At 47.5% G+C, this 26411-nt stretch overlaps 1 long non-coding RNA gene across 1 annotated transcript; it reads right to left on the reverse strand.

The window, feature by feature from the left end:
• Positions 1-499: 499 nt before the first annotated feature.
• Positions 500-15036, reverse strand: LOC144333534 (uncharacterized). The gene is made up of 4 exons (XR_013402247.1): positions 14246-15036; positions 10030-10232; positions 6263-6750; positions 500-2707 (listed from the first exon to the last, which is right to left on the reverse strand). It is a non-coding gene; the product is annotated as an uncharacterized LOC144333534 (long non-coding RNA).
• Between the last annotated feature and the right edge of the window lie 11375 nt (positions 15037-26411).

Raw genomic sequence — 26411 nt, forward strand, 5'->3', positions numbered from 1 at the left:
GACAGTGAGGCAGGGGAAGGGTGGGGCGAAAGGTCCTCCCCTTGTCCCCTTGAGCCTCATCCAGGGCCTGGGCCACCACAGGGCTGTGTCCAGACTGCTTGGGAACTGTGAGCTTTGCCTGTAGGTCTGGCCCTCCCACTCCATGACTGTGGTGAGGCCTGGTGGGTCATTGTCATCCCTGGAAGCTGGCTGCCGAGGGCATGAGCCCCCACAGAGGAAGAAAGACCCATAAAACCCTGTACACAGATAGGCCCGAGGCGGCGTCTGCCCTTGGGAATGACAGCCATCTGTGTGCTTGGAAGCAAGTTGGGGTGAGACACGGACAGGCCAGGTAGCGACCAGCAGGTGGGGAGGAGCAGGTGCATCCTCAGCCTGGATGCGCGCTCACGTCAGGAATACAGTTTACATGATAGCTCAGAGTGTATGCGGGGACACACACACACACACAGTGCACACACACACAGAATGGAAGCAAATGTCTTATAAAAATCACACAAGATACATTCTGATTTTTTCTTTTATTTTTAAGAATTCCATTCCAGGCTAGCCTATCCTATTTCAATTTTTAAATGTTGGTCATGGCCATCTACTTTGAATGGATATCCATTTACATTCATGGTTGGAGATCCCCCATTTGCAAAGTGGTGCCTTAAGCAATTACCTCCAACACCAGTGGGGACTTTTGAGCCCAGGTTTCTGGGCACGAAGGTGAGCATAGGCAGGTGGTTGGACTTCTGGAACCAGTGTGGACACAGGAAGAGCCAGGACTAGGGTGAGGCAAGAAAGATGCCTAATTCAGAGGCATACAATTTGAAGAGGCGGTTACTCTCTGCACTCACAGAATGTGAGAGCAGCTTTTTCAATCTTGTGCCCAAGGCACCTCTCTCCCCTCACTCAGCCCCAGCCCTGGCTTCTAGATGTGATCATCCCATTTTACAGATGAGAACTCTGTCATGGAGGCAACAAAGACTGTGACCGAGCTCCTAGGGCTGAGACAGGATTCCAGTCCGGGTCTGGCTGACATGAGCCCAAGCTGCTTCCCAGGCATTCTGCATTCTCTGCCCAGCCCTGTGGGAGGTCCTTGAGGCAGGATACAGCCACATGAACCCCGACTGAACAGTCAGTCCAGGGGAACACTCAACTTACACGAAGCAAAAAGAAACGACGTTCAAACGTCACTGTGGTACAGAGTTAGGACCCCCGGTGGATAGAGTGAGTTTCTGAAGACAGACCTGGGGGCGTCGGCTGGGTGGTTTCTTAGAGCACACATCCTACTCCACAGTCTTCGGGCTGGACTGGCTCAGCCCCTTGTGCTCATTAATGGAGCCTTTGCCACCTGCCAAGACCTGCAGCATGGTTTGCAGTGGGGAGAATCTGCAGGCTGGCTGGAGCTACTGTCAGTGGGGAAATAGGGCCCACGTCCAGGCTCAGCTCACCCCACTGTTGCTGTTTCACAACTTAGCACCTCCCAGACTAGAGGTCTAAGTGAGCGAGTGTCTGGGACAGGCTCTTCCTGGAGCCCTGGGACTTGCTCATGTCCCTCCGCTCCTTGTTCTACACCCTCCTCCTGCACTGGCTCCTTCCGTTCTACTGCTGACATGCGGGAGTATCCCCATCTCAGGGAAGCCCCCCTTCTGCACTGGCCTCCCCGTCTCCACCAGCTGGGATGCTGTGGGTCCTCTGGAGTCAAGCCGTCTGCCTGGGACAGAGCATGGCCAGCATGGTTAAAAGAGCCTGAACCTGAATCTGACCCACGGGCTGCCAGGCTCACATGAGGTCACATAGGAATCACGGCTTAGCCATTACCTAGTCATCCTTCATTCCATCACCTGCTGCTCAAGGACTGGGGCGCTGTCACACGTGCATACTGCACAGCTTCTCAAAGGCCAACCTATCACAGTGTCATACGGAAAGCAGGCTTGCAACACACAATTGTTGAATTAATAAAGTTCCCATGAGGAGAAAGTGGAGCCCACGGGATGACAAGTTCAATTAAGGAAATCCAGGGGGCACTGGATTTGGAGGTGCAGAGGTGCCCAGCAGAGAAGCTTATGAATCAAGTTGAGAAGAGAGGTTTGTCGTCCCCTGCTTGAAGGTTGAGAAATTTAGAGTGGGTTGAACCTAGATTCAACTCCTGGCTGTGAGACTTTGGTTCATTTATTGAGTCTTTTTAACCTTTAGTCTTCTCATCAGGAGAAAATGGGGATAATGACAGCAGCAGCCTGCAAGGCATGTTTTGGGGATTTAATGAGATGTGAGTGGAAGGCCCATGCATCATGACAAAGGTCAGCAGTTCGTCCTGAAGCCTGGGCTTGCTGTGCTCTTGGCAGAGGGCAGTGGCCCTCTCACACCTCTTTGCAGGTAGCCAGGGACAGAACAGTTCAGAGCTCCCCACAGGTTGGCCTGCCCTTCCCTGGAGTGCAGCTCTGGGGAATGGGGCTGCGAGCCAATGCCCTCACCTGCACCGGGCAGCCCAGTCTGAAATCCGCTGGTGGCCAGGGTGGCAATGACCGTGACTTGGCTGCACCTTCCACAGCCTGATGTCCACGCAGGAGTCCTCACGTCAGACTTTTTAACCCTTCAATGTCTAAGGTAGGCTTTAAAGGCTGGGAAGAGGTACCTCTCCATCTCTCTCACATTCTGTCTGGGATGTCATATATCAGAATCAGACAAATTTTCTCTCTCTTGGCCACCAATGCCATATTTGCTTAGGGTAGAAAATTAGGGAAATACAGAAAAGTGAACACACACATAAACACAAATATACATAGATGCATACACATACACACATCAGCCATCATATCTCTAACAAGAAGAAGACATGTTTAATATTTTGCTTTATTACAATCTGTGTTTTTAAATACATTTTTTAATATAAATGAAATCCCTATATAGGTAATTTTTAACCTGCTTTGGTTGTTATTTAACATTAGAACACAAGTGTTTTCCTGTTTTGTTTTGCTTTTTGTTTGTTTGTTTTTTTGAGCAGGGTCTTGCTCTGTCACCCAGACTGGAATGCAGTATGTGATCTCAGCTCACTGCAACCTCTGCCTCCTGGGTTCAAGTGAGTCTCCTGCCTCAGCCTCCAGAGTAGCTGGGACTACAGGCATGTACCACCACACCTGGCTGATTTTTGTATTTTTAGTAGAGGCAGGGTTTCACCATGTTGACCAGGCTGGTCTCGAACTCCTGACCTCAAATGATCCACCCACCTCTGCCTCCCAAAGTGCTGGGATCCCAAAGTGCTGGGATTACAGGCATGAGCCAGCATGCCTGGCCTGTTTCTCTGGCTTTAAAGATGTTTGATAAACATATAATTCAATGCCTGAATGCATCATGATCTACATACTCTGTTCCCTGATTTTGGACACAGATTACTTCTAATTTTTCTCTATTATAAATATTGCTGTGATAGATATGAAAATGTATTTTATATCAAATTCTGCCTATATTTTTCCTGAAAAATATTTTAACCAGATCTGATGTGGCTAAGAAGAAGGGAGAAATAAGCTAGTTTTTAAATGCTTTTTCTCTGAAAGAGCACACAGTAAACATTTTTGACTAAGTGTTCCATCAAGTCTCCATCACAACTATTCAGCTCTGCCATCGTACCACAAAAACATCCACAGAAATTTGGGTGTGGCTGTGTTCCAGAAAACTTTATTTACAAAAACAGGCAGTGGGCCAGATTTGGCCCGCCAGCCATAGTGAGCTGACCTGCTCTTCCGACACCAGCCTGGTCCACACTCCGCCTGCCACTGAGGTAGCCTCTTTCTTCTTGCCTGGCTAACATCAGCTCTTCCATTAGGTTTCAGTAAATATTCCTTTCCCAGGGAGCTCATTCCTGAGTCTTTAGAATGGACTCTGTCTTTTAGAACAGTTATCCCTGCTGTAATTAAAGAGATCTTTACAGAGAAAATCATAATTCGCTGATTTCCCTTCATCATCTGAAATGTCCGTGGCTTTCTTGGCTCTTTCCTTCTTGAGTCTTCTAGGGCCTACTGTAAATTTTCCACACAGAAGGAAATCTGATGCATCAAATCATGTGACGCAACGTACTTTTCACACCAACAACTGTGAGGCCCTGAAGGTCAGTGCGCTAATCCTCACAACAGGCCCATGAGATGAGCGTGGTTCTCGCTTTTACAGAAGAGCAAATGCAAGATGAGAGAAGCTCAATAACTCACACCAAGTCCCGGGGCTGGTGAGGGAAACGTTGACCTGGAAAAAGCTGCTGGCATGCTCCCCAGAGAGTCCACTCAAAAGACAGGAAGGCACAACCAATGACCTGGATCCCATCGCCTCGCCTGGGGAGGGAAGCTGAGAAGAAGCCACAGAAGGATCGACTCATACTTCCATTTATTAGGCTTGGTCAGAACAAGGAGGCAAACTTGGCCTGGCTTTTATGCAGCCACTCAATTTTCTAATCAAATGACTCCACCAAGTTATTAATTTGATCGACAGATATAAATTGAGCCTACACCAGGTGCCACGCTGAGAATAGCATGGGGAGTGAAGCTGGCTTTCCCTGGTGACTCATGGAGAGGCAGACATTGAACCATCACACACACGCACGCATGCACACGTGCACACACACATACATTCTCTTTCTATAATTACAACTGGGATAACTGTTCTAAAAGACAGAATCCATTCTAAAGTCTCTGGGAAGAGCTCTCGGGGACAGGAATATTTAGTGAAACCTAATGGAAGAGCAGGTGTTAGCCAGGCAAGAAGAAAGAGGCTACCCCAGTGGCGGGTGGAGCGTGGACCAGGCCTGGATTCGGAACAGCAGGTCAGCTCACTAGCTGGTAGGCCAAATCTGGCTACTCTCTGTTTTTATAAACAAAGTTTGACTGGAATATAACCACACCCAAATGTCTGTGTCTGTTTTTGCGGTATGATGGCAGAGCTGAAGAGTTGTGATGGAGACTTTATGAAACACTTAGCCTCAAATGTTTACTGAATGGTCTAGAGAAAAAGTTCAAACATCCCAACTCTGGAGAAACAGGAAAAGGTGGCTGGGGCATGGTGAAAGAGGGGCCATCAGTGGGACCTTATGGGCCTCAGGGACCACAGGAGAGAGTTGGATATGGTTTGGATTTGTGTCCCTGCCCAAATCTCATGTTGAATTGTAACCCTCAGTGTTGGAGGTGGGGCCGGTGGGAGGTGATGGGATCATGGGTGCAGGTCCTTCATGAATGGTTTAGCGCCATCCCTTGGTGCTGTTCTCGGTGACAGTGAGTGAGTTACTGTGCTGTCTGGTTGTCTGAAAGTGTGTAGCACCCGCCCGCCTTGCCCCTGCTTTTGCCGTGTGCTTTTTGCTGTGTGCAAACAGTTCCCCCTTAGCTTTTCCTATGATTGTGAGTTTTCCTGAAGCCTCCCTAGAGGCTGAGCAGGTGCAGGCACCATGAGTCTTGTACAGCCTGCAGAACTGTGAGCCAATGAAACCTCTTCTCTGTATAGATTACCCAGCCTTGGGTGTTTCTTTATAACAATGCAAGAATAAACTAATACAATACCTTTCCTGAGAGATAAGAGAGAACCACTGAAGGTTATGAGCAGACCAGTGAGAGGACAGGTTTATGTTTGTTTTTCTGACACGGAGTCTCTCTCTGTCACCCAAGCTGGATGCAGTGGCGTGATCTCAGCTCACTGCAACCTCTGCCTCCCGGATTCAAGTGATTCTCCTGCCTCAGCCTCCCGAGTAGCTGGGATTACAGGTGCCTGCTACCACACCCGACTAATTTTTGTATTTATTTTTAGTAGAGATGGGATTTCGCTATGTTGGCCAGGTTGGTCTCAAACTCCTGACCTCAAGTGATCCACCCGCCTTGGCCTTCCGAAGTGCTGGGATTACAGGAGTGAGCCACCAAGCCTGGTCTGATTTATATTTTTTTAAAATTACATCTTTGATGTAACAGTCCCTAATACTCAGCCTTAGTCTTGTTTTTCTTGATTTATAGTAGTTCTTAATAAATATTTGCTAAATGAATGAAATAATCTTAGTAAAATTTTAGGTGACATTCAGATATAATGGAAACACAGTCACATCATGAAGTTCTTGATTATTGATATTTTTACCTCAAGCTATTTCTTTTTAGAAAGCGTTCATCCTGTAAATAAACAAACTATTCTCAAATGTTTTCTATTAACACTTTCTACAATTAATTGCTGTCGTTTTTGGCAGTGATATTCTAGCTCAATAATTTAGCTCAAAGCAGATTAGCTGTACGGAGGGTAGGGTTATAATAATGATTACCTTTTTTTGAGATGGAGTCTCACTCTTTTGCCCATGCTAGAGTGCAGTGGCACCATCTCAGCTCACTGCAACCTCCATCTCCCGGGTTCCAGTGATTCTTCTGCCTCAGCCTCCTGAGCAGCTGGGACTACAGGCGCGTGCCACCATGCCCGGCTAATTTTTTTGTATTTTTAGTAGAGATGGAGTTTCATCATGTTGGCCAGGCTGGTCTCAAACTCCTGACCTCAGGTGATCCATTTGCCTCGGCCTCCCAAAGCGCTGGGATTACAGGCGTGAGCTACCGTGCATGGCCCAATGATTGCCTCTTGATTTTGCTGTGCCTGGTTGCTGCTGCCGTGAAGCCCAGTTCCCCCACTGAATTGGGTATCAGTTCGCAATGCACAGCTTCCCAAGGATGCCAGGCTCAATGGGTCCACTTGCTTATTAGTGTCAGGTGACACTTACAGGTCAGAGCAAAAGTGTTAGTTTCCTCTTTGAGCAAGGTTGTCCTGGCCGGAAGATACAAGAACATCCCAATATGACCATCTGGTCAACCTGACAATTAACTGACCCTGCTGAAGCAAGTCCTGGGGGCCAAGGGGCTGCCCCCTGGCCATGACCGTGCACACAAACACATACCCATGCACACATTCCCATGTGCACACACCTGCACACACGTTTTTACCCTTATTCCTAATCACGTGTGTTGCAGTGGTCAGTGTGATGGTTAATGTTATGTGTTGACTTGACTGAGCCATGAGGTAACTAGATATTTGGGCAAATATTATTCTGGGTGTATCTGTAGGGCGTTTCTGGGTGAGAGCCACATTTGAGTCAGCAGAATGAGGAAAGTGGATGGCCCTCCCTTGTGGGTGGGCCTCCGCCCAGCAGCTGAAGACCTGGCTAGAACGAAAGGCTGAGTAAGCAGGAACTCCTCCTGCCCAACTATTTGAGCTGGGCCATGGTCTGTTTCCCGCTTTTAGGCTCAGAATGAAGCACCAGCTCTTCCTAGGTCTGAAGCCTGCCAGCTTTTGGACTTGGAACTACACCATTGGCTCTTCAGGGTCTCCAGCTTTCCTACTGCAGATGCTGGGGCTTCTTGGCCTCTATAATTGCATGAGCCAATTCCTTATAATAAATCTCTCTCTCTGTACACACACCACACACACACACACACACCACACACACACACACACACACACACACACACACAATCTGTTCCGTTTCTCTGAAGAAATGCAGTGTATTAGATGAAGAAATAACAGTGTATTAGATTAGTCAGTATATATAAACAATGGGATATAGGCATAGATATGGATATATATTATTATGGGAATTGGCTTGTGAGATTATGGAGGTGGAGAAGACACACCGGAGACCATCTGCAAGCTGGAGAACCAGGGAAGCCTGGTGGCCTAGCCCAGTCAAAGTCAGAAGGCCTAAGAACCTAGGACCTGAGGGAGTAACTCTCCTTACAAAGAGTCCTGGAGTCCCAAGGCCAGGGACCCTGGAGTTCTGATGACCAGGGGCAGGAGAAGATGTGTGTCCCAAATGCAGAAACAGAGAATTCACCCTTCATCGGCCTTTGGTTCTATGTGGGCCCTCAGCCCACTGGAGGGTACTACCCACATTGTGAGATGGATCTTCTTGACTCAGCCCAGAATCAAATGCTAGCCTCTTCCGGAGGCACTTCATAGACCACCCGGAGATAACACTTTACCAGCCAGCAAGGAATCCCTTAACCCAGTCAAGTAAGCACCCAAAATTAACTCTCAGAAGCAATCAGTATTTTCCAAATGTGACTCAGCAATTCCACCTTCCCAGTTAGCTTACTCTCTGCATTATAATTTCCGTCTTCCTTAAAATTGACTTTTTTTTTTTTTTGAGACAGTCTTACTCTGTTGCCCAGGCTGGAGTGCAATGGCATGATCTTGGCTCACTGCAACATCTGCCTCCCGGGTTCAAGTGATTCTCCTGCCTCAGCCTCCCAAGTAGCTGGGATTACAGGTGCCTGCCACCACGCCTGGCTAGTTTTTGTATTTTTAGTGGAGACAGGGTTTAACCATGTTGGCCAGGCTGGTCTCAAACTTCTGACCTCAAGTGATCCACTCGCCTCAGCCTCCTAAAGTGCTGGGATTACAGGCATGAGCCACTGCGCCTGGCCTGACTTATTTTCATAATACATGATGTTAAGAAGGGACCTTAGTGTCACTGCTTCTCCTTGAAAGCCACCATCATTTACCGCGAATAAAGGCCAAGTCGTGCTGTCACCCTTAGGGTAGTTTCTGTGACCTGCCTAGTCTCAGCCTTCGAGGCCCGCTCGCTCTCTCTGCTAAACTGAAAGGTAAACCAGTGCTGGATGTCAAAGGTGGAGGCGGCCAAGATAGAGACAGAGGCTATAAAGTTCTCACTGTGTGATTTATGACTCGATGGCTTGCACTTGTCCCACACTGCAGAACAGTGGCTGATCCCTGGGGTCAGCCCTGCCCCTGTCCCTGGGCGCTGACCCGTAGCCTCAGCTTCCCTTAAAGACAGAGGTCAAGAGAAAGCCGGGGAGTGGTTCTCAAGCCTTGTTTTACTGAAAAATCTCCAGAAGAGTTTGGTAGAAATGCAGCTCCTGGGGCAGAGGAAAGAATCTCCAGAGGTTCTGATTTGGAGAGAGGTTGAGGAGTGGACATGTTTACAAGCATCCAGGTCATTCTTGTGCAGGTAGCTGCGCCCTGCCCTCAGAGACACAGCAGGGGGCTTGGACAATGATGGTCTGGTTTCAGCGCAGTCTTTCTGGATGAAGGCCTCCAGCCAAACAACAATAAATAGCTCTCAACCAGCCTGAGACAGGGGTCTGGCTTCATTCACACCAGTGTGGTTTAGAAAAAATCTATGCACTATAAATGCGCACACAATTCTATCTGCTTACAGAGTGATTTTGGTTTGAACCACTTTATTGCCAGATTCCTGGAATGAGAAGTTGTTGGGTGTTTACTCACATCAACAAAGAGTTCAATAAAATGTAAAATGCATTTAATACTCACTCTGGGTTAGAGGGGTACGTGCCAGCTGCCTTCTGGGACAGCAGCTACATTCAGGCAGTGAGAACTCAGAAGTTCCCTGCTCACCGGGAGTCCTGAACAGCAGTTCATTTCCACTTTCTGTGGGGGCTTCACAGTGGCCCCAAGAAGACAATGTCCCTTTCCCACTCCCTGAAACTGTGAGTGTTACCTCACATGGCACAAAGCGTGGTTCGGTGAAGGGTCCTGGGCCTTGAGCCTAATGTAATGGCAAGTGTTCTTGTAAGAACGGAGCAGAGGGAGTTCATACGAGCAGAAGAGAAGGGGCCACGGGCTGGTGGTGGGGAGGAGGCGAGACAGGTACTGGAATGATGCTGTTTCCAGCCTAAGAGTCCCTGGAACCACTGGAAGCTCCAGGGAATTCTTTCCTAGGTCCTTTGGAGGGAGCACAGCCCTGCCACCACTTTGATATCAAACTTCCGGCCTCAGAACTATGAGAGAATAAATTTCCGTTGTTATAAGCCAGCAAATACGTGGTAATTTGTTACAAATAGCAGCTTCAGAAAATGAATGCACCTCCCAGGAGGACTCAGGAATGAAACTCAAGGAGCTGTGGACGTGGCTCTCTATAAACAAGATAAACCTCTTGGTTCTCCACAAAGAGGGTCAGACAAACTGAACAGCTGTGTTTCTCGTGGAATATGGATGCAGGTGTACACACACACACATTCACACACTCACAATGACTTTGCTACAAAGATGTGGGTTCTGTGCTCTCACCTGGGCAGGCCTGGCTAAGCAGGCTGTGCAGCCGTGAGTGGGTAACGCCCCCTGTGCTTCTTCATGGCCTGCCAGACGTAGCGTACTTTCCTCTGCCCCAGAGATTGTGCAGTTCTGCGGGGCACCTCTCTTCCCTGACTCCAAGAGGCCTTTGGGGCCAGGCAACGGGGTTGGCTGTGCTCTTGGGAAAATCCAGAGCAGCGCTGCCCAAAGGAAATACGGTGTGAGCCCTACACTCGACCTTAAATTTTCTAGAATACAAGCTTTAGACCTTTAAACATAAGGTGAAATTAATTTGATTGGTCTCAGTATATCCAACATTATTTTCACAGGTGCCCTTTATGGGAATTATGTGTGAAATATTTTACCTTGTTTTCTTATGTTGACTTCTAAATTGGGCATGTATTTTACACTTTCAGAGCATCTCATTTTGAGCATGGGCAGTCCCAGTGCTCACTAACCACACAGCCAGTGGCATCTGTCCTGGACAACATGAGGTCAGTGCTCAGGGAACTGAGAAGGTAGGAGTTGGGCCTCAGGGGCTGCTGGACTCCCTCTGGTACCCCTTATCTCTGGTATTTGATTTTCAAGGCCCCTGATGGCAATTCTTTGCAAATCCTTCCCAGGAGGCTGGCCTGTGTGTGTGTTCATGTGTGGTTGTGTTTGAGGGCTGGGTCCATGCGTCTGCAAATGGGGGAACAGTGCCCCCAGGAAGTCATAGCCCAGATGAGAGAGCAAGGCAGACACCACGGCTATGATGCTGGCCATGGTCCAGAGAGCTGAAAAAACTTCCCATCAGCTCTGAGTGAATGCCTGGGGGACTGCGGGAATGGAGCTGGGTTGAGGTCTGGAGTCCTTAAATCATGGAATCTTCTAGAACAAAATCTCCCCATGTTGCCTCGGTTAGTGAAAGCCCTGGATATTCCAGCCTTGAAGTATCTTTAAGGGGGAGAATGGGAGGAGAAATGGTTTCACCTCGTTTTGAATGGAAAGTTAATTGCTTTTTGGAAAGTTGTTTTCAGCCAGATGAGGACCACACAGAGGAAAAATAAAACACACACACACACACATTGCCCGCGGATGGGAGTTTAGCCAACAGTGACAATAGCCGTCTGCTTCTCCGAGTCTGATGGACACTGAGGGCAACCCGAGGCAGGGCCATTGTTTACCCTGACAGCTTAACAGCAGGCTTGAAGGGAGGGGAGGCTGCGATGGCAGTGGGGAGCTGTGAACACTTAATCCGTCACAGAAACTTCGAGGGCATCAGGCGCCGTGGAGCCCAGACCAGCCAAACCCTTAATTGTTGGGCAATTCGCTGTCTCGGCTGCCCTCATCTGAACCTGTTAGATGCCAGCACAGCACATTAGGCAAGGAACTGCCGTGTGGGAGGGCCCACGGGAGGGTGTGGACGCCTCGGTCCCCGGGAGACGTGGGACATATGATGGATATTCACCTGTCCACTGTGCTTGTCTCATTTATTCAAATTAACTGGTGCCCAGAGCTGGAAAGAAATGAATCTGGACTCAGACAAAGATGAATTACAGTAAAAATGGAAATTACAATTCAGAAAACTAATATCGTCAGGCCACTGGGATTTTATTAGCTAATCAAGGCTGTGATATTGGACTTCTGAAAATGTTGCTTTGATTAAATTTTTGCCTTGTATCCACAAGGACTTGTCAGGATACGTGTCTAGTGATGCGGGGAAGGAGTAGCACAGCCTGTGAGGAGCTGCTAACACCCTTTTCCTTCTCTCATGTTTCCGTTTTGTTGCCCAAGTACATCAACTTCTTGAAGTTGACAATGCTTGAAGTCATATTAGACCCAAAATGACAAGCCACCACACAAAATCACGGTCAAGCATTTTTCAGATTTCTCAGGATGGCTACCCATCTTGTAGCAGGTACTGGGGTGCTGTAGGCCCCCGAGCAGTGAGCATGCAGCGTGTGAAAGGAAACAGCAGGGCCATTAACTTGGGATACTGTTGCAGCTCCCCACATCCTTATCTTGTGCATTCTCTGAATTGCTGATATTCAGCTTTTTCCCTTGGCTATGTCTTTAGCACCTTGACTCCTTGACTGGGGTCATCTACCACAAGCTCTGGCCACTCCATCCTCACCACCCCTACGGCATCAGAACTGACCCTGACCTACACTCCTGCTGTGTCTCTAAGGGGGATCCTACCAGCCCAGGCTCCTAAGCCTGTGCTATCCAACTCACATCCTTCTGAATTCGGTGAGGGGGTATCAAACCATTCCCTGCAAAGTCTCCATACCTGAGATCCTCCAGCGTAAGTGGTGTTTTCCAGTTTCTTTCCAGGGCTTCCCAGCAAGTAGACTCTGCTAGAAACCCATTGTCTAACTAGCAATGTAGATATTTAGGGAGTAATGCCCAGGAGCAACCCTCAACTGCTGAGGAAGGAAGCCAATAGATGATGGCCCCTTAGCCTGAATCCCTGGAGGGGTCCTTCCAAGGGTCTCAGGTGGGATTGAGTTCTCCCTGTCCTTGGTGAGCATCTTAGTAACATACACTTATATTGGCTTTCCTTCCTCTTCTCACTCCCTCTGGTCCTTGGCTCTAGTTCCCTGGGATCATCTCCATGAGAATCTAGACGCTCATAAGTGCTTTACTTCAGGGGCTTTTATGGAGGAGTCAGAGGATAGAGAGGCAAGCCCACCATCCGCTAAGTCCCAAGTCTCACCAAGAGTGTGAAAAACAATGATAGCACATAAATATTGCATACTTCTAAGATGCCAGGTACTGTGCAAAGTGCTTTATAGGCATTATTTTATTTAATTCTCACAAATATTTTACATGGTAAATACTATTTTATCCCCATTTTACAGGTGAGGAGACTGAGACTGAATCACGGAGAAGCAGAGGAACTTGCCCAGCCAGGTTCCATGGCTCAGGCTTGGTAAAACTGGGATTTAATTCAAGCAGGTAGAATTTGGTCTGACCATGCAAAACACTGCCTCCACAATTAGTTAATTAATTTTCTTTAAGATAAATGAATTTGCTTTGTGCTGCTTGAACTTATGAGGCTTTCAGTTATCTGGGAATGATGGACCAAAAAAAACAAACCAACCAAACAATGATGGGAGCCCATTGTTGCCTTGAAATACTGAGCAGGTCTCTGAGACTCTGTAATTCAACCTTCTGCCTGAAGATAGCAAGGATCAGAAAACAAGGGTGACAGTGGGGCTACATTAATATGAAGGAAGGGTTGGCCCATTCAATGCCCTTAGTCTTGTCATTTTTTAGGATAATTGGAAATGGATTGAAACCCAGAGAGCCCCGACTCCCCGCAGGACGTGTGCTTCCTCCTCAGGCAGCATATTAAAGGCCCTCCTGCATTCCTTCCATGTAATTTGATAATGCTGATAAAATCATTTATCATCCCGTGAGCTGCACTGACTATCTTATTAGAGTATAACTGGAGGCTCCGAATGCGGCTGATCCTGACATGCTTTAATTAGGGCTTAAAAAGTATGGGCATAGGTTTCTGTTGCAAGGTGGGGACGTAACACATGAGCGTTTAACTCCTCCCTCCCCTTACTCACACGCACGATCAAAGAAATGTGAAAGAAAAAGTTCTGTATCTTCACTGGAAAATAGAAAGGCTGCCATCAACAGGCTGAAAATGATGAGGAATTTCTGCAGATCAGAGGGACTAAGATGTCTACAACACAACAAAGCAGAATTCCCACCAGACACCCCCAAACTCCGGAACGGTTGTGTCTTCTTTAAAGTCTATGGTTGCACTGCAACGTATCTCAAGAGTTTCACCTTAGGATGACTGCAGTGTAATCACCTGATTACAATGATGACTAACCTCAGGAGTACGGCCTTCCATGCCAGAATCCTTGGAGGATGCTCAGGAATCTGCATTTGCCTGAAGTTCCCCAGGGATTCTATGCACAGACAGGGCAGCCTCAGCAATGTGATACGTAGATTTTCTTATTGTAAGGTGATGTGAAATGCCAGGCTTTGAACACACACGTTTGCAGAACAAAGACTGCCAGAGGCCAAAGCTACCCATTTTGAGTTTTTCCATTTCATTCTCATAGTGGCCAACAGACGCGGTGGCCATTTAAAAGATGTCTGGGCTTCTCTGAAATGCTGTTTCCCTTCCTGCTGAGGTTCTCCCACCCCCAGAAATTGACAAGAGCCGGAACACGTCCCTGTCCGTCCTCTCTCGCCCGGGTCATCTTACCTGTGGTGTGGATGATCAGTGCAACCTGCCAGGCCATTCCCGGCTTGTCTCTCAGCTCACCCTCCTGCTGTTGATCATCTCCCCTCACCAATGCCAGAAAAACCCATCTGAAAGGCAAATATCTTCTAGCACACAGGGAGAATCAGAGAAGCAGGAAGCAACAACATGCCCTGTAACTCCCTTTACGCTTCTTTGTTGACTTGTCCTGAATGAATTGAGGAAAGTCCCGTCGTCGTATGGTTGGTTTGTTTTTTTTTTTGGTCCATCATTCCCAGATAACTGAAAGCCCTCCAGCCGCATCTAGTCCCAAGATCAGTCTCATTTTAATAATTAAAAAATCCTGTGAGTTGTCATGTCAAACCTTTGAAAGGTTTCCATCCAGTTTAGAGTGTCTTCCCTCTCTCCAGCCCCCAGCTTCTGGCTTCCAGGGCTGGAGAGAAGTGAGCAGCTGATGACCCGCCTCTTCCGCCTCTGGTGTGGCCCAGGCCTGCTGGCAAGACTGTCCCGCGGGAGGGTCTGATAGTGCAAGGACTTGGTGCTTACTGTTCTGGACAATGCCCTTGGAAATTTTCAGAGCTCTGTCTCAGGTCTTGGGTTCAGGACAAAGTTGCCTACTCGTTATCAAAACCCAGCACCGCTTCCTTTCTGCTTCGGGATAAACTCAGTATGTCCCCACAGGACTTAGGACACTGGTCTCTCCCAACCCCATAGGCCGTGCCTTCTATCCCGTCCCCCCATTGCCAGAGCCTCGCCCAAGGTCTTCAGGCCCTTGTTGTCCTTTACCTGCTACTCTGTCACTTGCTGTTTCCTCTGGGTGGAATGCTTCCTGCATCTCTGGCCCCTGGCTGGCCACTCCCATCTGGCCACATCCTATTTTTTTTCCAGGCCTCTGTTAGCTGTCCCTTCCTTGAGGAGGCTGCCCACCTGGGCAAATGTTCTCCAGCGTGACCCTGAGGACCCCATATTCCCCATCATAATGTTCCTCCTGTTATAGCCACTGTCTCTCTCCCATGCAGAACTGTAGGATTGTTGCCAGGCACAGAATCACAATAGGTACCTAAAAAATAATTGCCAATAGAAGGAATTAAAGACACGATTCTGCAGCCCTGAGCAGCAGCACCAGGCAGGCAAGCCGTCATTCAGCCTGTCTCAATAGGGCCTTTGGGGAGCTGGGTCAGTGGCCTTACAGGAGGTCCTGCAGTCCATTCTCGCAAGCGTTGATTTACAGGTTTCTCTTCCCAAAAGTTAGTGAGCCCTCTAACGCGTCTGCGTCTTATTCATCTTAGTAGGTACCACTCACGATAGTGCCCTGGGGTCTCTAAGGGTTTGCGGAAAGATGGATGGATTAATGGAAGGGTGGGAGAAAGGAAAGGAGGGAGGAAGGGAAGGAAAAAGGGTAGGAGGAAGGGAGCGAAGGACAGATAAATGGATGGAAGGATGGATGGATGAAGGAATGAGTAAGTGCAAATAGAAATCTGATCTGGGAGCATGCAGCCCATTTCTCTCTGTTAGGACTCAAGTCCTGTGTTGGGTTCAAAATTTTATGTTTTTAATAGACTGTATTTTATGTTAGTTTCTTCTGCATTAATCCTTACTCCAAAATAAAGATACGTATGATTTCTCTGAATCCATCTAGTCATTTATTCATTCAACACACATTGGGTGAGGTCTGCCCCAGGGTTCCTGCCATTGCCCTGGAGAAACTGAGCACTAACCATTAAGAAAGCTTAGCTCTGGATTAAATTTGTATCAGGCTTTCTCTGTAGAATAAAATTCAGGATAAGCATCATCTAGAGTGCCTTTTAATTCATCAACAAAGAAATAGTTTTTAAAAGAGTGACTTATGGTAACCGAGCATATTTTATTGTTATTTTCATTGTTTTTGTTTTTTAAAAAGCATAATGTACCATTTTTCCATTTAGTAGTTTATTAACTCTTATCTTCGTTCTATTTTTCTAGTACTTGTATATGTATGTCTCTCTCTCATCCATCCATCTCCATCTGTCTATCAATCATCTTTAGACTGCTTAGTCTCATGTTTCTACATATCTTGTTCTTTTATATCTTGCATACAATATTCACACATATATAACAGTTCTCTAAATATAGAGTGCTATATTGAAAAGTATAAAGTAATAAAGCATACCACATATGTACCTGGCATTTTCAAGTGTGAATAATGAAATTTTGCTAATTAGCCAATTCTGGTTATCATAGATACAGGTCTCCGATTATTTGGGTGCTTCTATTTTTAGCTCATGTTTAAGTTTTTGGACACACGTGAAAGTCCTCCGGGCCTGCGTGAAGAGTCATCAGATGCACCGTCAAGGCGGGTCTGATCCGGGAACAGCAAAACATGCCCCTTCCTAGCCTGGCAGCGGCTCCCTCCACGGTGACTCGCGATGATGTATAGCCATGCCCAGGCTTGTTATGGCACGTCCCTTGATAACTCTGTGTAATTAATTTGATGCCATCTGATGCGGCAGCAGGTTAGACATTTAAGGAATAAAAAGTTGTCCATGCCCCACGGAGCACATCTGTTTAATGGCATAATTCAAATTAATTTCCAACAATTCCATAAGAGCTCGTGGCACTGTTCCACGAGTTTCTGCCTGACGGCCTCTCGGGTGCTGCAGGCAGGCTCCGGAGAGCCATTCAGTCTGGCAACTCTTGAGTCTGTTCACAGGAGGCATGCCTTTCTTACACTCTTATTTTTAAATAACTACATACCTACAAAAAAATTATAAAAACAGTACCCAGAGTTTCTAAATCCCTTTCCCCAACTTCCTCAAATGTTCAGATCGTCATACTGTAATGATGTAACCAGAGTCTTATGATCAATACAACCCTATTCACTTGTATACAAACCTTATTTGAATTTTACCGGTTGTTCCCGAGATCATTTTTCTGCCTCAGGATCCAACCCGGGGTCCCTCATTGCATTTATTTCTTATGTTCCTTTCTCATATTTAATTTGGAACAGTTCTTCTATCTTGCTTTGTCTTTTATGACCTTAGTGTTATTTTTAAGAGTACCGGCTTTTTTTTTTTTAAATAGACTGAGCCTCAATTTGGGTTTTTCTGTGTTTTCTAGTTAGGTTAAGACGATGTACTTTTGGGGCTGGGCATGGTGGTTTATGCCTGTAATCCCAGCACTTTGGGAGGCCAAGACTGCTGGAGGTCAGGAGTTCAAGACAGCCTGGCCAACACGGCGAAACCCCATCTCTACTAAAAGTACAAAAATTAGCCGGGTGTGGTGGTGCATGCCCGTAATCCCAGTTACTCAAGAGGCTGAGGCAGTAGAATTGCTTGAACCTGGGAGGCAGAGCTTGCAGTGAGCCAAGATCCTGCCACTGCACTTTAGCCTGGGCAACAGAGCGAGACTCCATCTCAAAAAAAAAAAAAAAGAAAAGAAAAGAAAAAAAAAAAGTTGATGTACTTTTGACAAGAATGCCACAGAAGTGATACTGTGACCTTCTCAATGCACCGTAACAGAAGATACGTGATGTCACTATGTCTCATTACTGATCATTACTTGGTTAAGGTGGTATCTGTCAGATTTCTGCACAGTTACTATTTTCCCCTTCGTTTTTTATTTTTTGTTTTTGTTTTTGTTTGTTTTGAGATGGAGTCTTGCTCTGTCACCCCGGCTGGAGTGCAGTGGCACAATCTCGACTCACTGCAAGCTCTGCCTCCCAGGTTCATGCCATTCTCCTGCCTCAGCCTCCCAAGTAGCTGGGACTACAAGCGCCCGCCACCACGCCCGGCTAATTTTGTTTGTTTGTTTGTTTGTTTTGGTATTTTTAGTATAAACGAGGTTACACTGTGTTAGCCAGGATGGTCTTGATTTCCTAACCTCATGATCTGCCTACCTCAGGCTCTGAAAGTGCTGGGGTTACAGGCGTGAGCCGCCGTGCCTGGCCTCCCCTTTGTGTTTATTAAGTATCTTATGGGGAGATGATTCAAAACTATGCAAATATCCTGTCTTTTATTATCCTTTTTGCCTACTCAGCATCTATCGGTGATTCTTGCCTATGACAATTACTACTGTGATGTTGCAAAAGGATCATTTTCTATTTCTACTTTCCACTCCTTCTACATTGGTTAATTGGAACTCTCCTGTCAGGATGAGCTTAGTTACGTATTCAATTACTTCTTTGTATCACTATGAATGGATAGATATTTCTTTCATTCTGTGGGTTATAATTCACTGATGTAGTTATTTATTTTATTGCTCAAATCGTCCCAGATTTGTCTATTGAAAATGCCTTCTTCTTGTTTTGTTGGTTTTTGTTTTGTTACAAGCCTCCATCATTTTTTCAGTACTTACATGGAGCATATCTTAAAATCCCTAGTTATGTTACTGGCACTATTGTAGGTCTAAAGGAAACTAAGATGAGGCAATGTGGCATTTTTCTTGACATTTAAACTGATAACAATATCCCTAAATATAATATCATTATCATTTCTTATTTTTAAACAAAGTTTATTTATGTATTTAGTTTTGAGACAGGGCCTCACTGTGTCACCTGGGCTAGAGTGCCATCTCAGCTCACTGTAGCCTCGACCTTCTGAGCTCCAGAGACCTTTCCACCTCAGCCTCCCTAGTAGCTGGGATTACAGGTGCATACCACCACGCCTGGCTAATTTTCTGTATTATTATTATTTTTTTTGTAGAGACAGGGTTTTACCATGTTGCCCAGGCTGATCTCAAACTCCTGGGCTCCAGGAGCCAAGGCAATCCACCTGTGTTGGCCTCCTGAAGTGCTGGGATTATAGGCTTGAGCCACTGTGCCCAGCAAATAATATTATAATTTATTATTAACTAATTGCTTTTCCATAGCTGGAAGGATTTTCCATTGTTGCCCCACTTTGAGTAAAACAGATTCCAGGCCAAAAGCTTATTTTCACATCCTTTATATTCCCAGAGCCTTGTGGAGTGCATTCTACATGGTGGGCACTCAGCACATGTGCAGTAAGGGTGTGGACAACTGAATGAGGCAGTCAGCAACGGAAGGAGTATGTGGGACATGGGACCAGACTGTTGGTTGTCAAACCCCAGCTTCCCCTCTTCAGCATGCACATATATATTGCTTGGGATCTCGTTCAAGGGTAGCTTCTGATTCAGTGGGTATAGCTGGCGCCCCGGATCCTGAATCCCCAACAAATCCTCAGGATATGTGGATCCTGCTTGCTGAGAACCGCACTTTGGATGGCAGGATGCCAGGGCTCACATCTGCTACCTGCTAACCTGGCAACTTGCCTGAGTCATTTGCCCTCTTTCAACCTTGGTTTTCTCATCTGTAAAATGGGATACCATAGTTGCACCTCCCTCTGAAGTTTGTTGTTACCAAAAATAAGAAAGATTGTGCATGTGCTTGGCATTTAGTAAGAGCTGATTGATGCTTATATGTTGACACTTGTTTAGTTGGCAAAATAAAGAATTGTTATTTTGGTGACTGTTTGCTTCTCTAAACCGTGGTTCTAATGAGCCCTTCTCAATCTTCCTTCAGATATTTCTGATGTCCTGGAATTTGAGGGCTCACCACTGAGTCCTGGGGAAGCAGTTGACAGAGAGCCTGTCTGAGCATGAGGACCTCCAGTTCCCAACAGAGTACCTGCTTGGAACCACAGGCACAAATCCGCGGGCATGGACGCTGATGGAAAGTAAGGTGAGAGGGAGTCAGAGGGAAAGGAGAACACACTTGTTGTGCTTGCCTTTTTCCTTGATGGCTTGAGGGACAGCTTGACAATGAGACTGGAGAAGAATGGGAGCTTGCAAAGCAGGCGATTCCCTTCGCTCTGCTAGTCAGCGGTGGGTTCCGGAGCTCTGCGTGGTGGGGGTTCTCCCTACTGCACACTCAGCGGGGAAGGAGAGGCCACTTGGCCATTACTGTGCCCAGAATTGGGGCTCCTTCTCTCTGGCAGAACACAAGCTGTTTACTGAGAAGAACAGAGAAAAAACGCTAGTGGGTGTTGGTAGACCTGCCATACCTGGTTTTTCGCAGGTGCTTCACACCTGGGGGCAGGTTAGGATGGAGTGGGCACATCATAGATGCCATGCTCCAAGTGGAGCGGCCTACACACTGCCTCTTGGTCTTCACAGTGCCCCACGGAAAGAGTAACTAGAGCAACCACTCGGCAGAGGAGGGCATTCTGGCTCTGAGAAGGTGAGGAATGTCTGAAGTCACACCTGTCATTCTTGTCTGAAAGTGGCAGAGCCAAGATTCATCTGATTTCACCAGGTCCCCAGAGCCTGCTCCTTCAGCCACACTAGCTGCCACATGAGGTAGGATGTCCACGTCTGTACCTGTCCTCCAGGACACAGAGCACACGCGGCATAGTGCAGGACATCCGAGGTGAGCTGTTGTGGCAACATCACCAGCGGGACATCCATCCTCACGATGTCCCTGAGCCCTCCCGTGAGCCGCTTTTGGAAAAATGTGACCCACCCCATCCAGGCTGCAAGGCATACACTGCTGTGCTTGTGTGGGGCTTAATTATCAACGTTGTCCTCGGCCAGGAGGGACACATGTCTTCAAGGAGTGGCCTCTCCATTCGATTCCACTTGATACGATTTCCTCAGACCTCACAGCAGCTCTTCACTGGCAACGCTCCTCCCTCTTGTGTGTGCCCCTTAATTGGGCTGCCAAGAGCACAAGTGTTTCCCCCAGTGCTGGGCCCATAACCCTTGTGGACGGGAGGACATAGACTGAATTAGTGTTGCCACCAATGGAGGGGCCCAAGGACCACAGGGAGAGGTGAGGTCCCCCAAAAGCCCCCACAGGAGGTGTCCCCCAAAAGCCTCAAACATGTAGTGGATAACAGGGGAGAGACAAACATGCCCTCATTTTTTATTGAGCAAATATTTAGGTTCCAGGTGGCAGGGGTTCAGCAATGAAGAAGACAGATGAGGCCCCGAACTCATGGAGTTTATGTTCTGGGGTGGGTCAGGCAATTATTAAATAGAGGTATAGTTGCAATACAAATGTAGAACAGGATGACCTCACAGAGGAGTTGGACGGGTTGGACTAGGGGTCAGGGAGAGCATTTCTTAGGATGTGACATTTAAACCTGATTAGTGTCCCCAGAGGTGGCTGGCCATGGGAGTCTAAGGAGCGGGCCACTGTCTGCAGAGATGGGATTCAGGGCTGAGTGTGAGCCAGCCTGGCATGCTCAGGCTGTCCTGGTGCTCTCTCTTAGATGATGCATTCACTTGGCGCCTGTCCCCATTCTGCCTGTCCCTCTGATAGACCTCGACCCTCTGTTAGGCAAAGACGACGTGGCCAGTGCGAAGGACAAAGGCCTGTGGGTCACACACAGGCAGGTTCACTTACTGCCTCCATCACTGTCTGTTTGGGTGACCTTGGACAAGTGACTTACTTGTCTCTTAGCCTCAGTTTTCTCATTTGTAAAATGGGAAGAATATCATCTTGCATAATCGTGAAGAATATAATGATACACATAACTTAGCACAATGCCTAGTATACGAAGCACACGGAATAAACATACGCATGTACATACCGTGATGCCCTCATACGCTCATGACATGTGCATTTATATGTGCTGAATGTGCGCGTGTGCCTAATGCTTCACGCACGTCTATGCACACGCACGCCGACGCACTTCTTGAACCACAGATTCAATTAGAATTTATGACGGAAACAAGGCACAGGAAACAAACATTCATTAAAATCTGATCATTTCTTGCTTCCGCTTAATGCTGTTTTCCTGAGCCATCTGGGAACAATTTATTGAAGCTATAATTGTGCATTAAATATTGCGATTTGTTCCAGACTCTGTCTAGGAAATGAACGATATAGAGATTTAGTGTCTAGTCGGCAAATCGAGGGGCCCGGCAGCTTTTCTTCCTGACATGCTTTTCCTTGTCCCCACACTCGCTCCCCTCTTTCAGGATCCCATCACAAAAGTACATGCTGCGTCTCAATGCTGGCATCGAATACATCACGTAGGAGAAAGCAGACGGCAGGAGCGAAGGCCGCTCTGTGCTCAGCGACAGTGAAGGTGGCGGGGGACGAGGTCTGCAGAGAGACATTTCTCTTTATCAGGTTGAGGGTTCTTGGGCCCCTGAGCACCACATAGCTCCCTCCTGGGGAGAGAGGAGGGTGGACAGTGCATGGACCTGCCATAGGAGAGTGTCACCTGGCGCGGCCCGGTGCCCGAGAGCTGGGGACTGTGCCCGCGGCTCTGTGTGGCTGAGCTGTGGGGAAACATGATGGCAAGGTGGAGCAGAAACGTAGCTGGTCCCTTGGTGGTGAGGTTTCTGGGTGGGTCCAGTTGCTGTCAGTCAAGTGTCTGAGGTTCCCCCAAACAACTTTTTGTTGTTGTTGTTTTGTTTGTTTGCTTGTTTGATTGACAGAGTCTCGCTCTGTTACCCATGCTGGAGTGCAGTGACTCACTGCAACCTCCGCCTCCTGAGTTCAAGCGATTCTCCTGCCTCAGCCTCCAGAGTGGCTGGAATTACAGGCACCCCACCACCACACCCAGCTAATTTTTGTATTTTTAGTGGAGATGGGGTTTCACTATGTTGGCCAGGATGGTCTCAAACTCCTGACCCCGAGTAATCTGCTCACCTCGGCCTCCCAAAGTATTGGGATTACAAGTTTGAGCCACTGCGCCCAGCCCCCAAACAATTGTTTTTTTTTTCAACCCTGAATTAAGATTTAAGCAAAGAACAAAGGAAAAATTGTCAATGCTGAAAAACTGTATAAGAAAATGAGTTGAGGCTGCACACGGTGGCTCAGGCCTGTAATCCCAACACTTGGGAGGCTGAGGCAGGAGGATGGATTAAGCCCAGAATTTTGAGACCAACCTGGGCAACATAGCGAGAATCTGTCTTTATAAAAAATTTAAAAATTAGCCAGGCATGGTGGCAGGCACGTGTGCTTCCAGCTACTCTGGTGGTTGAGGTGGGAGGATCACTTGAGCCCAAGTGGTGGAGGCTGCAGTGAGCGGTGATCACACCATTGCTCGCCAGACAGAGCGAGACTCTGTCTCTACTAAAAATTTTTAAAGTTAGCTGGGTGTGGTGGTGCATGCCTGCAGTCCCAGCTAGTTGGGAGGATCAACGCCTCTTCACTCCAGCCTGGGTGACAGAGCGAGAACCCATCTCAAAAAATAAAAATAAAAAAGGGGAGAGTCACCAAAGCTTTGGGGAAAAGAGAGCACAGAGAAGGAAAGTAATATTTGCTGAGCATCTACAGTGTACAAGGAGCTTTAGATGATATTTCCATGCAGTACAACTGATCCTCACTTCACACGTGTGCACGCCAGGGTCCTGAGGATCCAAGGACCTTGTTCTAGTTTCCACAACTAGCAAGTCCCAGAGAGAGATTCTAACCTCAGCTACCTGCATCCAAGCTGGGCCGTGTTCTTTCTTCCCACTGTTTGGCTCGCTGCTGGGTGGCGTCCAGGGTGGGAGGGGTCTCTGGGGTGTCCCCTGCCTCACTGCTCTCACCCCACCTGCCTTTTCATGCCTTGGCTGCCCGGTGCCATTGTCCCCTATGTGAGGGTCTCCCTCTCCCTGTCACCGTATCCTCTGTGAGAGGCAGTTCGTTCCCCTCCCTGAGAAGCTTGGCTCGATGCCCATGTACATTTGGGGTGAGTTAGAGATCACCCACTGCCTGGTGAAAGGGGGACTAAATCAATGAGTGACTGCCCATGGCCCTCCCGATCTTTCGTAGATTTCTGTCGTGCATCACTGGCCTAGGCAAGCACTTCATAGTTAAACGGTTTCTCCACTCCCAGCCGTTTTTTGTTTTCTTTCCTTTCCTCTCCCACCCACCCCGTTTGTCGTGGTGTCTACTTTGAACTTGTCATCAGCAATGGTGAATTCAGGAATAAAAGGCGATGGAAGCACAGGAACGGGCACTTCTCTGTGTCCCTGGGCAGTGCCTGGCCTGGTTTTTCTGCCGTGACCTTTGGCCTATGACACCAGGATGAGGACAAATAGGTACACAGTTCCTGCGGCCTTTGTGAACAGAGGGCATTTGCAAAAGACAGTTTCTTTCGGAGTAGCTTCCGTGGAGTCCCACTGCCCTGGAGAAAGAGGACAGGATGTGGGGGCCTGTGCAGCAAGGGCCGAAGGCAGTACCTGCTCCTCATTGTCAAAATCTGAGAAGGACTTGCTGGAGGAAAGACAAACCCCTGGGGTTGGATGGGAACCAGGACAGGGAAGGAGCTGCAGCAGGTGGGCGGGCGAGGGGGCAGGATGGGAAGCCAGGGCCAGGATTGTTGCTCCCTCGGCACGTGCTGGCCCCAGTGCAGGGAGGACTTGCTGCAGGCTGAGAGAAGGATTTCCACCTGCAGGATCTTGGCAGACCCGCTCAAGGCCTTCTCTGCTCCTTCCCCACCTGCCTGGACGAAGGCGTCTCAAAGCTGCTGGAATCTCAGAGATGGGCAGAAGCCCATGGGCTGGGGGGATGTGTTTCTACCACGCTTTGCCTCAAATGCTGAGTGGATGATGCTGCTTGGGTGTCTGGGAAGCATGTGTAAACCTCAAACTTTTCTAAACCCTGGCACTGTCGTGGCAGCCTTGTGGAACTGTGTAGTCGTAGTGTACCATTTCTGTAATGAGAACCATTTCTCGAATATTAACCTGGGCACAGATCGCATTTCTTAACAGGTAAGAGAAGAGTCTCTCAATTTTGTTAAATAAATATATTTAACAAGAGTTTAGGTACATAAACACATAGATGCACATATGTCTACGAGTGTGTGTATGTATGTATATACACCTGCGCAGGGAAAACACTCTAGAAAGTACTATACCACAAAGTTAAACAATTTTACCCTTGGTGGCAGTTGTTTTCCCTTTATTTTCCATTTTCAAAATTTTCTAAAATAAAAATAAGCAAATACGGTCAAAACGAACTATCAGAAAGAGGATATTCAATTGAAAAACATTATAAATGTGCTTTAGATTGTTTTTTGAGGGTGGTGTGTTAGATTCCTTGAGTTCCAATTCTGTTTTCCCCACAGCGTCCACCAATGCATGATCTTGAATTTCCCAGTGCCTCAGCTTCCCTAAGTGAAACAGAGAAGGAATAACAGCCCCTAGCAATGTTTTTCTGAAAGTTTAAAAGTTAGTTTTTATACTTATGAAATGTATCACTGAGCATTAAACATTGTTTATTCACATATTAATAATTCATTAGGTTTTAACTATTACATTCCAAACTACTGATGCAGCACCTTAAAATAATTAGGCTGATCATTAATGGAGAAGGATGGGGATAAATGGTGAGTGCATCCACAACTTTTTTTTTTCTTACGGAAACAGCAGAGAGTAACGGTGTTGTGACAAGGAGGCCATTGCTTCGGTGAGATTACAGTCTTTGACCTTAGAAACTGCCACTGGGCTGTGAGTCTAGAAAAACGACCTGGCTTCTCGCTGGGGCAGGGAAGGCTGGGGTCAGAGCAGGCTGGCTGGAGTTCTCTGGGCACCTGGGGCTGCCAGCTCAGCTGGCGTGGCCTGGCTCACATCCCTGGGCACGGTACTGTGAAGTCACAGGAGCTGTGGTCCCAGCCACTCTCCCACCTTGACAATTCTTCCTTCCCATTATTGGTCCTGCTAAATCTGCGCTGAGGCTTCCTAAGAGAAAACAAGTCCCCGGGGTCATCCTCAGGCCCTTTCGGTCCCTGTGCTGGCTGCGCACAGCCTCCCAAGCCAGAGTTAAGGCACCCAGGGCTGACAGATTCAGCAAATACAAAGATAGGAGCCCAGTTAAATGTGAATTTCAGATACATTACCAATAGTGTTTTAGTATAAGGGACACACTTAAACTAAAAATAGTGACTGGGCTGTTTCTCTGAAATTCGATTTTAATCGGTGTCCTGTATTTGATCTGGCAGCCCCTGTGCACCACAAATCCAAGCACCCACTAAAAGATGTATTTCAATAGCATTTCAGGCATGTGGTTCGTAATGCAAGGGGAGGCCGGGCGCCGTGGCTCACGCCTGTAATCCTAGCACTTTGGGAGGCTGAGGTGGGCGGATCACTTGAGGTCAGGAGTTTGAGACCAGCCTGGCCAACATGGTGAAATCTCGTCTCTAGTAAAAATACAAAAATCAGCTAGGCGTGATGGTGGGTGCCTGTAATCCCAGCTACTCAAGAGGCAGGAGAATCGCTCGAACTTGGGAGGCGG

The sequence above is a fragment of the Macaca mulatta genome, chromosome 12 (assembly GCF_049350105.2).
Source record: "Macaca mulatta isolate MMU2019108-1 chromosome 12, T2T-MMU8v2.0, whole genome shotgun sequence".
Lineage (NCBI taxonomy): Eukaryota > Metazoa > Chordata > Mammalia > Primates > Cercopithecidae > Macaca > Macaca mulatta.